At 47.0% G+C, this 13,705-nt stretch overlaps 1 protein-coding gene across 7 annotated transcripts in view; it reads right to left on the minus strand.

Moving 5' to 3' along the window:
- Window positions 1–13,705, minus strand: part of PHC2 (polyhomeotic homolog 2) — a 47,255-nt gene that overhangs the window by 11,600 nt on the left and 21,950 nt on the right. The window contains exon 1 of one of the 7 annotated variants that reach the window (XM_087820294.1): window positions 10,565–10,653. The exons of the other annotated variants lie outside the window; for them this stretch is intronic. The gene's annotated coding sequence lies outside the window, so the exon portion shown is untranslated. Of the gene's footprint in view, window positions 1–10,564; window positions 10,654–13,705 lie in introns of those variants that run through there. 7 annotated transcript variants of the gene reach the window in all.

Consider the following 13,705-nt stretch of genomic DNA (forward strand, 5'->3'; position numbering starts at 1 on the left):
AACAAAACTAGGTGGACTGAGTTAATTATATAATCAATCAAGTCACTTTTCTCTGCCTTTAAATTTTAAATATGTAAGTCTGTATTGACATAATTACATTTTCTCTACTTTAAAAATGTTTTAACAATTCAAATTAAGTATATATTTTATTTAAAATGATGAATAAATGATAAATAGAAAGCTTACTGTGTAAAATTTTTTTAGATGATGGCTATTTCTTCCTCATTAGAGCCTAGTAAAATATTCCCTGATTACTCTAATGAACTACAGATTACAGAATCGAGATTAGAAAGTCTGGTTCAACCCCTTATCAATGCTGCAACCTGCTCTGCAATACCCCCACCCAATGACCTTCTGGCATTCGTTTAAATACCTCTCGTGACAAAGGAACTCGCTACCTCTGAAGTAGTTTGTTCCCACCTTGGGCAGTTTAATGAATAAGTTCTTCCTTATAATGAGCCAAAAATATATCTTCTGTTCATTTCTGCCCACTTATCCTGGCTCTGTTCCTTAAAACCACACAAAACAAGGCTAACCCTATTTGTGTACAGGGTGAACACACAGGCTTGGACCTGTCTTAGAGACGGGTCTCTATCACTGAAGTGAATTAACGGCAAGTCTCATCGTGCTCTGGGCCTGTTTCACTGGCTGTGAGACAGGCACAGCAGTAATACTTACCTTACAGCGTCGCTGTGAGGATCGAATGGATGAATAGCAGTGCGGTGCTAGCACACTGGGAAATGCTCAGGGTGTCACGAAGAGTGTCACTGATGACCCCAGAATCTCTCTCCTCCAGACCAAACCCCCTCTGCTCTTTCAACTGTTTCGCATATAAAAAGTATTCAAGTTCACCATCATCCTAGGTCTTCTCTGCCTGCATCTTTTAAAGTCTACCCAGGCAGTGCTAATATAATCAGGTATATTGGTCTAAGAGATCAGGTCGGTAAGATTGTTTTGTTGGGGGCACAGTTGGAGGAGAATGAGTGACTTCCTTGTTTTAGTTTGTAATTCCTTTATGGAATTAATCCATTCTTCCCTGAATTCTGGGATCATTCCCACCTCCTGCTCTTTTTAATGCTATCCGTCACCAAACAGCCTCTGATCCCTCGTCTCCTTTCATGGATCTATCTTCTCTTGGCCCCCTGCTTCCACCCCCTCCCTCCTGCCTCTCAGATCTGTGCCTATTAATGTACACAGCAAGGCGGGAGAACTCTCTCGAGGTCAGATTCTTTCCTCATGCCAAACACAGTGGTGAGCAGATACATTCAGCAGCTCAGAGGCAAGAGAGCCAGCACACGGAGAAATCCTTTCACCACAACATTAGGAACTATCACTCCTGCTATAACTGTGGCAGGGTCCAGGAGAGATGGGATGCAAGGGATGGAAGACAGTGTTTTATGAAGATACAAAGGTCTGCATACTTTGTGCTTCGATTTGTCTTCTAGCAAATACCTCATCATCTGCTTTAGTGACAAAGGAGTTCGGGCTATTTCTGGAATGACCCCCCCCCCCCCCCCCCCCGCCCTGCCTCACACACTGCGATTAATCTAATCTGCTTCCCCACTCTCCCAGACCGGTCTGTGGTCTGCTAGGGGGAAAGCAGCTTAATATGGGAACTTGCAGAAACCTGTCCTGCTGGCCCTGGGGCCAAATCAAAGACAGCACAAAACTATACTGTTTGGAATTCTTCCTTTCTCAATTCTCTTGATGGGCCCTAGGCTGTAAGGGATGCCTGGGATTCCCAGGGGTCTCAAATGCCTTTATACAGAGTTAGGCATCTGACATCTGAAAGGTGAAGGCAAGGACACCATGCACTCTGGAGGCTGCGGAGGGCAGTAAAGCCCAGCTTCCGTAGTGTGGTGCTGGGGGAAGGTAGGATCTAGCTTTTCATTGCAGCTGACCAGGAAGGGCCAAGTATTCAGACCAGAATGAACAGAACAGTATGTTTTGGGTGAGGAGTTACATAATGTCTCAACCTCTAGGTTGCTTCTCAATTCTGGTCTCACTCCGAGGCTCTGGCAGAAATAGTGCTTACAGGGGCCGGATGAGCCGGGAAGGCCCACAATGGCCCTGTCTGTGAAATGATCTCCTTCAGGGCTGGTTCCCTTCACTAGGCAGAGCAGATTTCTTTAGGCAGGGGGCTGTGTTAGTCACCTCTGTATCTTCAGGGGCTAACCCAATGTCCAATATATGCCAGATTCTCAATGTCTGCTGAGGTGGAATGAATGGAACCCAAGGTCTCAGTCTGCACTGTTGCTGTAGAGTACAGGTCTCCCTGGTCTCAAGACAAGCAACTTGCCAGCAGCTGAGATTTGTAAGTTGCTTTCTGAGGCTATAATGATTTGCGAGCAGCTAGGCTGATGCCTGTCTCTAAGAGTGGCATTTCTGGGTACCTGGCTCTAAAGAAGCATAAGAGATATTCCTTGGCCCATGTCTTCCTGTTTAGGCAGGGAAACAATACACCAGCTCCAGGCACTTGGAAAGGCATGATGACCTCCAGGGCACCTTCAGAAGCCCAGAAGTGCCTATAAACATGGCCTGGCCCTCAGGGCCCAGAGGTAGGTAGGCATCCAGAGAGGCTGAGCTCTCCTGCCCTGAAGGCAGAGGTCATGCTGGTCCCAGCTATGCAAAACCTGGACCACTTCAGAACCAGCTGTGATGTTCTTTACATGCAGGTAAGACAAAAATTACCAGGTATTCTGGGATGCATTTAGTACTAATATTTACTGTGGCTATTTCAGATGGCCTGGCCACTCATTCTATCTCCCTTAAAGACCTGACTTCAGAGGAAACGGGGGACAAGAACAGCTTCTCCTTCCACCACCTCAGCTTGGCCAACACTTATTTCTACTTTCTCTAGACACGAGGAGAGGGAGTATTTTAATCTACAAGACTGCTAACTACCCTTGCTTGGCCGTAGCGGGAGTAAACCAGAGTTAATGGAGGTAAAGAAATTAAGGAAGCAGAGTAGGTGATAACATGGGTCATTTGCCTGCAGCAAATTCTGCTGGGTAAATGGGAAACAAGGCTACCTGTACCACACAATGTCCTCTTCAGGTCCCTCCCTGGCTCTGAAGTCCTGCTCACGGTGCCTCAGCTCAGCAGGCCAGGCCTGTGGCCTGGGTGGGTGATAGCAGGACTCCTGAACTGCTTGCTCCAGGGAGAGCCCAAGTGGAGCACCTGCAAAGTGATCCCCAGGGAAGCCATACCCCGGAGGTGGAGAGTAGCTGAAGCAGACTCTGCCTGGTCTGAGCAGCGGGCAGAGCCACAGCGCAGGAAGCTTGGGGCAGGGCTTAGTTATATTGGGGTCCCTGAAGAAATTACTGTCACTCTGAAAGTGAGGAAGGGAAGGTATTTCATAAGCACCAATCTGCTGGCATTCCTCCCCCATCCCCTAGGGGGAGGGTAGGAAAACGAAGTGTGTGTGTGTGTGTGTGTGTGTGTCGGGGGGGGGGGGGCAGCACTAGCACAAGGTGGGGGGCAGGAAGAGGGAGGGAGGATTGGGGCTCTATCCTGGGCTCCTGACAAAGTCCATCAATTAAAGAGATTGATTTGGTTAACCACCTTCTTTAAAATGCAAATATACGCCTGCGGTCATTCACACCTTACTGTGAATCACTTAGATAAGCAGATAGCTTTCTTCCCAGTTTAGGGACAGAAGGTTCAGTGGGACGGGTGGGGGTGGAGAGTGATCGTTTTGGATCCTGGGAGCTAGATCACAGATAATTAGTTAGAAGGGCCCGGTATAACATCTTAATTTTCCAGACAAGGAAAAGTGTGCATAGTTAACTGTGCATTTTAGTTTAGAATGCAGGCAAGAGTGGATGCAATTTATTCAGAAGACAGTATCCTCTAAGCACACAAAAGGAGCTCTTGGTGGCTGGGAAACTAACTGTAGGCCCTTTCCCACCCTGGGGTCCCCCGAGCACCAGGAGGCAGGAGGAACCAAGGCCAAATGCCGTAAGTTTTTCAATCCTGCTAAGGACCAAGCTGACAGGCACACAGACCTCCTTCCCTTGAGGATACAGAACAGGCTCCCTCACACAGACGCCACCACCATTCTGCTCCTCAGGGCACCTTCCTGGGCTCTGCAAACAAGACCAGCCTGATATGAAGTACCTCTCGGGAGAGGGGAGTAATGGCTGACAGGAGGATCCTTGGGGGCGCTTTACTGAGCAAAGGGGTGGTGAGCTTTTCAGTCTCGGAGCTGGCCAGCAGAATGAAAGGGGGGTCCAAGCCAGGTGGCCCTAGACCTGCCCTCAGTGTCACTGCACAATGACCTTGTTGAGTCTGGGTTAAGAGGACTGGAGAGCAGGCATGCTTCTCGGATCTTAAGCATCTGGGCTGAGCAACTCTGGTTAAGGCGTCTGGCAGGGAGGGCTCCTCCTCCTCACTGGCAGCCATTACCATACAGCTGACTTTCATGCTGTCTTTTAGGACATGAGCAAAGAGAGCAGCTCTTCTGCCTCACCCACAATCCCCAGCTAAAGTGTACATAAGCTGAATTGTAAACAGCTGAATGTTTTCCAAGCTGCCACCCCCAGCTATGAAGGAAGGAATCAATGGAGCGAACAGCCACCCTCCCCCGTGCTGTTCAGGACAACGGGGAGCCGTGGGGGATTTCCAGACAGCTGCAAGACTGCTTCCCAGCCAGGCGGGGACTGCAACTTTAAAACCAGATCAAACACCGCAGCAGCACCTGCAGGACCACAGGGTGACGTCCAACAGGACAGGTCAACACACCAGGAATAACCACTAACTCTGACTGCAGGGAATCAGGGAAGGTTTCCAAGGAGTTCTGTTTAAATAGGGACGATCGCATGGTACCCCATGCTGCGCTGGAGGTCCCCACATGTTCTCATGTCACAGTGCTCTGGCAGATGTGATTTCAAAGGAAAATGTCTGCAACCAATGGGAGAGACATCACCATCACAGGAGAGGAAAGAAGAGTGGCAGAGTGGAAAGAGCCCTGGCTCTGGTGAGATTTGGGTTCACAGTCTGGCTCAATCTTCAATCACACGTGCAGCTTCGAGCACTTTGTACCTGTTCTGAGGCCCAGTTTTCTCATCTATAAAAATGAGGACCATACTGCCTATCTTGCAAGATTATGGTAAATACCAGAGTATAAGGAAAACGCCTGGTACTGGTTACATTTAGAAGCTGTGCTACATGGCAGTTAACACTTTGGGATCAGAAAGGCTCTAGGCTTAAATCCTAGTTTGTAATCCTGGGCAAGTTACTCCAGGCCTCAGTTTCCTCAGCTATAAGATGGGGTATAATCTTTGTCTCATATGGCTTCGATGAGAATTAAGATAATGCAGGTACAACACAGTGGAACTGGCCTGACTTGAACGTAGGAGGGTTAACCTCACTGAGATCTAAGAGATTAGGAAACCAGCCTCTTATAGCTAAAGATAAAATCATGGAAGATGGATTTATAAGTTTACAAAAAACCTAGAAATATTTAGTAAATTCCCCAATTGTTTTCAGGATTATAACTAGAAAAGGCCCAATATAATGTCATATTTATTTGGTTACCAGCTGCAGGATCACAAGTATTTAGATAAATGGTCTTGGGGTTGGGGGAGGAAGAGAGGAGAAGGAGAATACTAAGCCTCAGTTATCTTATCTATATAATGGGCTGGATGATACTTATCTTGCAAATCAATTCTCCTGGTAATTTCTTATTCTTGGAAAACACTACTCCCCTTCCTTCCTGCAACCACTGTCTAAGCTTTCTCTCACCCTACTTTGCTACCAATCATTTGACAGAACAGACTAATACTGATTACTGGTGTCCTAGAAATGTGAACTTAATTCATTTTAAAAGTATCTGATTCACATTGATTTTGTATTAATTTAAAGTGCCATTTACTTTGTTTAAAAATGTCTTAATATAGTTGGTGTGGATTTAGACCACATACGGATGGTTTCAAATACACTAAAGATATCACCAACTACGGATAATTATATAGTATTTGAGACATAATAGCCATGCAGCTAAAACTTTAAAAATAACTCAAAGCAGTCACAAACTCATTTTCCTGCCAACAGTCTCAACATTTAGTATCCGGCCTGGCCCTTCTCATGTACCAGAGAAGAGCTGGTTATGACATGGCATCTAAAACACATTTTTCCTTAGGAGGAGGTATAATAAGTTTTACTGTGAAGAAAATCATTCAAGAAACAGATACTTGCTTTAAAGAAAATCATAAGAGCAAACGAGGACTCTCTGCAACGTCTGGATTCACCTCAGAATGCTGGCGATGCCTGTCCAACGGCAACCATGTCTTTAGCAGATGCAGGGAGGATGTGCTCTTCTTTTGGACTTATCTAAACTAAAAAAATCATCTGGAGATTCAAAGAATAAGAAAGCACACCCTTTTCCACTAACTATAAATAACTTGGAAGGGGAAGAAAAATATATTGTTTACCATGCTGGCCTAGATGGTCTTACAATGAATCACAGAGCAACAATTTATTATTTAAATCAATGCTATGTTTCCTACTGTATTTTTTATCTCCAAACCTAACCATTTTTAATCACATAACTATTGATTAGCTATAAAACAGCCCATTTCTTGACCATGTCAATTACATTCTACTTTCATTACTGGTGGGAAACTGTCCAGAACCTGAAAGACTCTCTCTTGGATAAACAAATTGGTTATTATCCTAACGTCTCTCAAAATGTCAGGAAGTTGAGCTAAAGAGGATTTGCCTCAGAGTATTTTTACATATCAAAACAGTGATCTAATGTAGCTAGTAATTCAAATTGAAATTTTAAAATAAGTCAATGCTTAAAATGAAACCTGTACCTATTTCATTGTGAATAGTTATTTTAAACAGGTACACTTTAAATTTAACAGAAAACATACTTGGTCTTTTTAACTGGTGACTCACATTGCAGGTTCAATCATTCCAGAAAAAACATTTAAAACATAAACCTACATATGTTCAGACCTCTGCCTTGAGGGGCAGTCCAGCTTTGATATCACCATCAAACAAGTTGCTAAATCACTGTGGAGAGAGTCATTTCTGTTCCTGGCACAAAGGACTCATCGGCTGATTGCGTAAGGCAGTCAGTCCTCACCCGGCGCTCTCACGGGGGCGGAAAACACAAAAGCATCGCTCTATAACCACTTTTGTGAGATCCCTCCTGACCACAGAAAACCATCTTCATCTTCCAGGTGCAAAACGCCATAAAAGGAATCAGAGGGAAACTGCTATCTTCACGAGGCTCACTTCCCTGCTCTCAGCAGATGTACAGTTCTGGAAGAGAATCTCGTGGGTGGGACAAAATCTGTCCGGAGATTAAGTGGCATCGAACAGCTGGGGGAATTTTAATATAAACTTAGACTGACTCAAGAAGAGGGAAATAAAAACCCAAACCCTTGGTAAAAAGCCTATTAACACAAAACAGTATCACCAGAACTAGAACCACCATCCTATTCCTTGTTTTTGTGTGTGTATGTTTTTTAATTTAAATTTTATTTTGGCTCACTGCTCCATGCTATCTGTAAGTGAAGGACTTTCATAGGAAGTGGGTGAACTTTATTCAGCAAATGGTTACCAAATGCCTAGCATGAGGTCCACAGACCAAAGAACGGCAAAGGCTTGGGGGAAGAGTCTAAGGCAGTCAAAGTTTTATCTTCTTTATACACTCACAAAAGGAAAAAACAGACACAAAAGACACTCAAGAGCTCTTGATTCTGAGACAGTAACTCATTTTTGTTTTTCTTAAATTACCAAACCCAGGGAAGGGCCAAGCTATGTGAGAGCATGCAAGGCCAGAGGCGAGAACAGTTACAGTTCAAATTTATAAGATGACTTATCTATTTATTCCTCTTCACTTAGTCTAGTCTCTCTCCCTCTGGAAAATCAGAACCAAGGGATCCAAAGCATCTGAGACAGGAAATGAGTAAGGCAGGAAAACGGATGTGGTCTGCAAAAGAGTGGATTCTGGGGTTGAGCCAGAGCAAGTAACAGGCACAGGGTCACAGGTGGGGGAAGGGGTCTTGGTGGCAGGAAGAGAAGTCTCAGGGTCAACTGGCTCAGACTAGAAAGCTAGTGACAGAGGAGGTATGTCTGGAGAAGCATTAAAAACACCTTCCTAAAAGGTGATCCCTCACTGAAATGCAGAGTGAAGAGGCCTGCATTATCTGGGGAATCATTATCTGGACAGAAAGAAGAGCTGGAGTTTCCTTTCCTCCTTACTTTAAGGAAAGTGGAAATAATATATATTGAGTGCACTTGACAAGGTAAATTAGAAATTAAGCCAGGACCTGGAAGAGAGGTTGCAAGGGCTGGGAGGAGACAACATGAGGAAACACCAATATTCACTAAGCATCTATGTGCCACATATTAGTAAAACAACAGCTTAAAAAAATAAAGAAGTGGGTGAGGACAGGAGAGGCTGCTCTTGCAAATGCAGCTGGACCCCCTGGCCAGCTGGCTCACTCGGTTGGAGCATCATCCCATCCACCAAAAGGTAGCGAGTTCAATTCCCGGTCAGGGAGCATACAGGAGGCAACAGATAGATGTTTCTCTTTCACATTGATGTTTCTCTCCCCCCACCCTTCCTCTCCCTCTAAAAACCAGTAAGAACATATCCTCAGGTGAGGATTAAAAATACATATAATGCAACTGGATAACTGAGAAATCAACTCAAGAACAGAAAAGTGGACTAAGAAACTGCCTACTTTCTCAAGTTTAAGGCTGGAGAAAAAAAGGCATTTATTTTCCCCAGTGAGTATGGAAACAGATCTTGGGTGGGCTGAGAGGCAGAGCACGTGATGAAGAGTGCCTGGAAAGGGCAGGTGCCAAAAGAGCACACTACCCATCTGCTGGACCCTCTGTGAAACAAGCCAGCCCTTGAGAATGAGCCAAGCCAGAAGCTCTGGTTCCCGCCTTCCAGGGACTAGAACTTAGGTACAAAAACAGTGGAAAACACAGTTTATCAGATGATTCAAAAGTGTGGGTATTTCCAAATATAGATCCTGATGTTGGGGGCTGTGTGGGGAAATTGCTTTTATATTTTCCACAGTGCCTAAGACAGTGTTTTCTTTATATGAAGCAGAAGCCTAATAGAGATGTATTAAACCTAACTGAATGAAACCAAAACTACTTAGCTGTGCTGGTATCTTAAGACTCAAGACAGAATCTCTTGCCCTATAACCAACCCAGTAAGTTACTTTCTATTCTAGAGTAAAAATGAAAAATGATAGAAAGCCCTGCATCCCTTGTGACCTAAACCAAGGCCTCAATCAACAGATACTGCCACAGGTCTGCTGCCCTGCACTGGTATAAAAGATGGGGAGGGCAGGGGGGGAGAAATAAAGGAGTAATAAGGCATTTCCTTGCTTCATTAGCCTGTACTAGTCATACTCGCCTAGAAATCCCGGCAGTTCCAACATTTGGGTTGACTCAGAAGGGGAAGAAAAATCCCAGGTGAATGATAATTGGATTACCCAGTTATGCCCTAGAGCCAAATGGCTGGAAAAGGCCAGGACAGCATGGTAGATACAGTTAAAGTGACTATTTTCTAAACCAAAATCGAGACACACAGGCTGATAGACAATAGATGGAATATTTTAAATTGGGGCTGTCCTAGAAAAATCGAGGACATATGGCGGATTTAGGTCGGTAGCTTATTTCACTACAAGGATCCTGTGGGCCCAATATGCTAATAGGAGGGGATTAAAGATTTAGAATGGGAGATAGGAAGGGGGAAGGCTGTCACTGGTTTGTAAAGCAGGAAAAATAACAGAGGAAGGAGGTAAACATTCTAGGTATGGAGCAGGAAGGAAAAGAAAGTTGATCATAACTGAAAGTATGTCAGTGAAATCAGTCCAGGTATCAGGCGGGCGGGGGAGGGATGGTGAGGGTATCACTGGCACAGCCTGATGCGAGTTCACACTGCAGCTTCACCATTACTTTGCAACCTGACCTTGGGCAAATTATTCCCTCTGTACCCTTCAATTTAAATAGAAAATCTCACGAATCCCGATTTCAGTGTAAAGGATTAACAATATTAGTACACCTTCATTTGGTCTGGGAGAAAACGCTCTTCTAAAAATGGAAGAGCGCACAGACACAGAACAGCTTGTCCCTTTCCATCCAATTAAAAACCTCGTGAGACTGAACTAGATTAAAAACAAAACTCTCCAGCGAAGCCTCGGGCCCTCCAGACAGGAGTCGCCGTCGATGGAGTACACCAGGGGCCAGCAGCCTGGCCCCTTACACGGCCGTCCGCCCGGTAAACCGCTGTCCGGGGGGGTGCGGGGACCCGGGGCAGGCGCGGGACACGCGGAAGCGTTTGGCACGCCGGGCTGACACGGCGGCTTCCGGGGGAGTGCGGACGGGCAGGGTCCCCGACGAGGGAGGGAGGCGCAGGACACCACCCAGGCGCCCGGAGGGCGAGAGTCGCGGGCTGGCACGGCCTGGCAGCCGAGTAGGCCCGGGCCGGGAGTGGCACCGGAGGGCGGTGCCCGGTTTCCAGCGCGACGAGCGCGGGCCGACGACCCCCTCTTGGCGAGAACCCCTCCCCCGCACGGGCACTGACCTGTCCAGGGCCCGGCTGGGCCTGGCCGGGCGGGGCCTACGCAGCCCCTCGGCCGGGCGCCGCCTCGCGCGGGGTCCCGGGCCCGGGCGGGCCGCCTCCTCTCCGCCGGGAGCCTCCGAGCCGGGGCCCGGGGCTGCCGCGGCGCATCCGACCGCACCGGCCGGGCCGGCGTCAACAAAGGGCGGCGGGGGCGCGAGGCCGGGGCAGGGGCGCGGGCAACGGCCGGATTGCGCGCGCGCGCGGCGGGCGCTCGAGGGCTGCAGCCGCCGCGGAGACAATGCGGCGCGTCCCGGCCGGGCTCCCACGGCCGCCTCCGCCGGGGGCGGGGTGAGGCGCGGGGCGGGGCCTGGGCCGCGCGGGGCGGGGCGGGGCCTCCGGGGGGCGGGGCGCCAGCGCGGAAACCGGGCCGCGCGCTTCCTTTGTGCGGTCGCGCCGGCGGGACCGGCGCCCTCCGGGGGACGCGGCGGGGCCCACGGCGGGGCCCACGGCGGGTTAGGGACGCCTGCTTTCGGTTTGGGGAGGCGCGCGCGACGCCACGAAAGCTCCGGCGGCGGGGGGCCTGGGCTCCCGCCTCGGCCAATGCGGCGGCGATAACAAGAACTGCCAGGAGTTGCGTGCTTTCCGTGCCAGGCTCCACGCGCCCGCACTGTGTTCGCAATAACCCTGCACGGAGCCATTATCCTCCCCGCTGGGACTGAGGCTCAGGGAGGTCAAGTAACGACCAAAGTGACCCTGCTGCGCCTCCGTAAGCCGGAGACCGCCTGCTCTGGGCTTCCTGCGAGGTCAACTGAGGACATGTATGCAAATTGCCAGCAGTGCCTGGCACACAGTTGGAGCCCAATAAATGTTACTTCTCTTCCTAAACCACACTGGTTTAAACGGAATTGTCACGGCGAAGTACATTCATTCAGTAGATACTAGGAGCTGTGGGGGATACAAAAGACATACGTGAATCACAGGTTTCACCGCCCCCTCCCAGCTTTGTGCTGAGTAGACAACAGGAATCTCTCCATGACCGACTTCTCTTTATTCCCAGCATTTCCCTTTCTCCTTGCCTTTTCACTTAAGCATTCATATTCTCTCTCTTTTCCCGTCAGGTCTCCCACATTCCTTTTTCTTTGTTCCCACGTTTTACATTTGTTTACTTCATCCCCTTTCTCTTTTCCCCATTCCCTTTCTTTCCCCTCTAGTATTTTTCACATTTTCAAAGCCTTCTTTCATTAATATTCACATATCTGCCTTTACATTTCTTACACTTATATTTTGTTTCACAAAAGAAGGTAACATAGGATCAAATACACAACTTCTCTCTCTATTCTCCAAACAAGCCCACACTTCCCTGACTCCCTACCTTTGCTTCCACTACTCCCTCCTGGAGTGCCCTTTCCCCAACTCTGCATATCCAGGTCCTTCAAGATCTAGAATCAAGAACAGTGGTCAACAAACTTCTTCTGTAAGAGACCAGATAGTAAATATTTTAGACTTTGCAGGCCATATGGCTTCTGTTGCAACTACTCAGCTCTGCTGTTGTAGCAGGAAAGCAACCACAGACAATATGTCCATGAATACATGTGGCTATGCTCCAATAAAACTTTACTTAGGACACCAAAATTTGGATTTCATATAATTTTCATGTATCATGAAGTACTGTTCTTTTTATTCTTAAACATCTTAACATGTAAAAACCATCAACTTGTGGGCTGTACAAAAACTGGTAATGTGCCCGGTCGGAGTGGCTAAGTTGGTTGAGCATAATCTGTGTACTGAAAAGTTGCTGGTTTGATTCCCAGTCAGGGCACATACCCAGGTTGTGGGTTCGATCCCCAGTAGGGGTGCGTACGGAAGACATTGATCCATGATTCTATTCCCTCTTCCTCTCTCTAAGCATGTCCTCAGGTGAGGATTAAAAAAAGAAAAAGCCAAACTGGTGATGTGATGAATTTGGCCCTTGGGGCATATAGTTTGCTAACCCCTGCTCTAGAATGCCACTTCCTCTTCGCAGTCTATCCTGGTAATCTGTACTTGCTAGTAACTTTCCCCCCTTATAGCACTTACCTATAATCCTTCTATGGCATTTATCACATTTTAGTTTTTATTGTATATGTTTTTTCCCCTGTGCATTTATCATCTTTTCCAGCAGACCTCAAGCTCCTTGAAGGTAGGATACAGACCTTTTCTCTCTGCATTACCTCCCATCCTTCAGTGCTTTGCACAGAGCAGGCATTCAAACACATACAGAATGGTTATACAGTTAAATGTCAGGTGGTTGACAACTGTTTCCACTGTGCAAAGCTTACTTCTCTCATTAGACAGTACCTCTGGAGAAGGATGCCTATTATGTGTATATCACCTTAATTAGATTACAGAAAGAGATTTTCAAGAGCTCTGTAGACAGATGGAGAAAGGTAGGCAAATGTCAGTTCATTTAGGGGTTGTTGGAAAACAAATACTTGAACAAAGAATGTTGCTTATCACCAACCTGTAGACAGGGCATGTGTCCTCAGTTGGGTCCTAGTCAGTATTTCTATCAGCAAATTGGTTAAAGACAAAGAAAATATACTATATAAATTTACAGATGGCAAAGTCAAGCAGAGGAGTTAGTATAATGAATAACAAAATTCAGATATGAAACATTTCTGCCCCACCACGTATTCTCTCTGGGCCTCAGTTTTCTTTCTGTTAAAATGGGGATGATAAGAGTTCCTGCTTCAGAGGGTTACTGTCAGGATTAAATGAGGAAATACATGCAGAGCTTGGCAAAGAGGCCCCAGCAAGTGATAGCTATTAACTCTTGTCATTTTCTCGCTAGGCTGTAACTCTGGGCTAAATTCACAAGATAACATTTAACACCTGTAATTAACTATACTTTGGCTCCAAATATAAATTGTACAAGTTTGAGACTTGGGAGACCCGGAATGATAGGGACTCGTGTAAAAAAAAACCCTCAGAAACAAAAGCAGTAACAAAAAAACAGACCCAACCCTCTGGAATTCAGGTGACACAGTGCTCTGCAACCCAACAGTATCATTCCTCTGGCCGGAGCAGTCAGTATGGGGCCATGGGCGCACAGTCCTGGTGAAGGGAGGCGAGGGAATTACACTTGCAGCCAGAGTCATCGTGCTGCCCTTTCATAGTGGCAGG

This window comes from Miniopterus natalensis, chromosome 9 (assembly GCF_054644295.1).
Source record: "Miniopterus natalensis isolate mMinNat1 chromosome 9, mMinNat1.hap1, whole genome shotgun sequence".
NCBI lineage: Eukaryota > Metazoa > Chordata > Mammalia > Chiroptera > Miniopteridae > Miniopterus > Miniopterus natalensis.